This window comes from Culex pipiens, chromosome 1, assembly GCF_016801865.2.
Source record: "Culex pipiens pallens isolate TS chromosome 1, TS_CPP_V2, whole genome shotgun sequence".
Taxonomy (NCBI): Eukaryota; Metazoa; Arthropoda; class Insecta; order Diptera; family Culicidae; genus Culex; species Culex pipiens.
In genome coordinates, this window is record NC_068937.1 from 83,407,318 (window position 1) to 83,410,620 (window position 3,303).

General features: G+C 40.2%; 1 long non-coding RNA gene across 1 annotated transcript; it reads right to left on the reverse strand.

Moving 5' to 3' along the window:
• Nucleotides 1-1,924: 1,924 nt before the first annotated feature.
• Nucleotides 1,925-2,396, reverse strand: LOC128092471 (uncharacterized). Its single transcript, XR_008211801.1, has 2 exons — nucleotides 2,313-2,396; nucleotides 1,925-2,250 (listed from the first exon to the last, which is right to left on the reverse strand). It is a non-coding gene; the product is annotated as an uncharacterized LOC128092471 (long non-coding RNA).
• Nucleotides 2,397-3,303: the final 907 nt, after the last annotated feature.

Consider the following 3,303-nt stretch of genomic DNA (forward strand, 5'->3'; position numbering starts at 1 on the left):
AGGCATCAACAAGATGAGGCGCGCGCCTGCTGCCTTCCGCCGAAAAGCCTCTCGTGGGTCAAGCCTTGGTTGTTAAACAATCGGGACATCCAACTAGCTCGTCGCATTCGCGGCGAGCGCTTCTGAAAGATTTATGTCTCATCAAATTCTAGTGTTGAAAGAGTTGCCCTCGTCCCACCCGGGACGAGGCAGCGAGCTAATTTGAATTTAAATTTCAGGAACAAATTTTGGTCTTCGGGGGCGACAGATTGCACAGCTTTCTGAGGCTGCTCTCGCCCCCAACCCCTATGCCCCCTCTCCCCCTCCCCCCATTCGGCTCGCTAAAATTCCTTCGTCTCTTTCTTTCCTCTCTTTGCCGTTCGAATGGGTGTTCCTTCCAATATATATAGCTAATTTTTCAAATTAATATATGGAAAACCCACATGTCCACTAGGGTGCGTCACGAAAGCAAAAAGTTTAGCTAGACCGCATAGGCGGGCAGAATATCATAGCTTCATGTCCCCAGAAGCTCTCCTGAAAATTTCAGCCAATTTGGTCAAGAATCCGAGGTGCCCACTCGATTTAAAGTTTGTATCGGATTTTGGACCCGTTAGTATGGGGAAAACGACACTTTTTACATTTTATTGTCCTAAAAATCCAAAATTGAACCAAATAACTTTCTGGGCGAGCAGTTTATAGATTTTTATATGGGGAACAACTTTGTAGAACATTGCGAAACGATCTGAGAAGATCTGGCTTAGTTATAAGTGGTTTAAGCCAAAAGTTTTTCCCAGGGTCGAACTTAGGATTTAGGTATAGCCTTTTTATCAATATGGTAACTGTGATCAGAAAAAATAGACTGACAGGTGATGGATTTCTTGTTGACAACATTTTCATTGCAAATTTCAATGAAAGCAGAGTTGAGGTGAGAATTAAGTCTTTTCCATTGATTTTCTTTATACTTTGACCAGTTTGGTATCCTTTTAGGTCCTTCCGGTGTTCCGAAGTGAGTCGGCACGCTGATCAAGGAGAGGAAGAGTCCACCAGATCGAGGCACGGGGGCCTTGTTGGTCAAATTTTAGTTGCTGGTGCTACTGATGGATGCGGTTTAATAGCTGCCAATTCATTGACTGATAGAATAGTTATGAAACGCCTAAACTATCAAGCTCGATTTATAATAAATACCTACCTTTAACCTATGAATATCAGTACTTATTTAGACAAGTTTATAACCAGAACGCGGTCTCCATCAGAGTTTGCCAAATCATCAACCGCATTTAAAAACACTTAAACATACACAACTGTGACGGAATGACACCGAGGTACGACTGAATCATCAAACTGTGCAGTAACATCAACACCCACGATCTACCGTATAATCTTGATCATTCTCCATCGACCCAACCTGTCCAGAACCTGAACTGGTTAACCAGTACTGATAACCCTAAGGGCCAACCAACAGATAAACCCAATCGAATTGTCTTATACCATCATCAGGAAGGAATTCAACGCAAAACAGGTCACGTCGCGGAATTTAGTTTTACCTATTTCGCACCGGCAAGGATTCTCAAAATCCTAAGAAGAACACGAGTGTAAAACAGTTCAAAAAGTGGAATTCTTGTCGTCTGTTTAACGACCTTGCTGTCGTTAGCTGAGTCCCTGTAAAATAGTGAATTTGTACTAATTAAAATTGGTTTGCCTAGAAGATTGGACGGAGTAATTTCGCGAATTAAACGTGATCACGTTATAGCAATTGTTCATCACTAGGCCTACGACACGAATGCCATTGCAATGGTAAAGTGTCTTTAATAAAACTAATAATAATAATCACTAGGTCTGACTGCGGTCTGCGCCTCGAGTGCCAAAACCTTCTCAACATGGGCTGTGCGCATGCATCGCGCCATCTCAACATGTGCTACATCTACAAAATGGCGGCAGCTGGAGCAAACATTATAACATATATTTTATTTGAACGGAAAATTTTCTATGATAAAAATACACTATTTTTGCCACCACACATTTCTGCGTATCGTCTGGATGTGTTGCATTTGAAAATAGTACACCCTGGTAAATCTTCGACTCCGTTCTGGTGGTCTTCGCATCTTGTCCTAAGATCACATCCGCCATCACCGTCGAACTGCTGCTGTTAAACCGCATCCATCAGTAGCACCAGCAACTAAAATTTGACCAACAAGGCCCCCGTGCCTCGATCTGGTGGACTCTTCCTCTCCTTGATCAGCGTGCCGACTCACTTCGGAACACCGGAAGGACCTAAAAGGATACCAAGCTGGTCAAAGTATAAAGAAAATCAATGGAAAAGACTTAATTCTCACCTCAACTCTGCTTTCATTGAAATTTGCAATGAAAATGTTGTCAACAAGAAATCCATCACCTGTCACTCTATTTTTTCTGATCACAGTTACCATATTGATAAAAAGGCTATACCTAAATCCTAAGTTCGACCCTGGGAAAAACTTTTGGCTTAAACCACTTATAACTAAGCCAGATCTTCTCAGATCGTTTCGCAATGTTCTACAAAGTTGTTCCCCATATAAAAATCTATAAACTGCTCGCCCAGAAAGTTATTTGGTTCAATTTTGGATTTTTAGGACAATAAAATGTAAAAAGTGTCGTTTTCCCCATACTAACGGGTCCAAAATCCGATACAAACTTTAAATCGAGTGGGCACCTCGGATTCTTGACCAAATTGGCTGAAATTTTCAGGAGAGCTTCTGGGGACATGAAGCTATGATATTCTGCCCGCCTATGCGGTCTAGCTCAACTTTTTGCTTTCGTGACGCACCCTAATGTCCACATATCTAAATTTTACGTAAGTCTACGCCATTCCGGTTATGTCTGTGACATAACTACTTTGACTTTTCTCATAGAAAAATCAAACATATATTGGAAAGTTGTACACCAAATTGTTGGAAATAATTTTTCTCATCCGAATCCTGCATAAGCTTTATAAAAATGTTGAACCTACGATTTTTTGAAAAAAAATGTGTTTTTTCCTTCATAATTAACATTTTTATAAAAGTTATGCCGGATTCGGATGAGAAAAAATATGTCCTACAATTTGGTGTACAATATTTGTTTGATTTTTTTTATGAGAAAACTGTAAATTTAGAAAAAGATAGTAATTTGGACTATTTGACAAAAAACACACATCTGTTATCAACTATATAACTGTTTATTCCATTGATATATACAGGGAAACTATTTTTTTCGTGTTCCAAAACATGTTTAGCTTTTGAATGCCAATTGAAGAATTCGACGACGTTTTTTCCACTAGGTTCGCTGTTGTTCCTGCGGTGTTCGGAA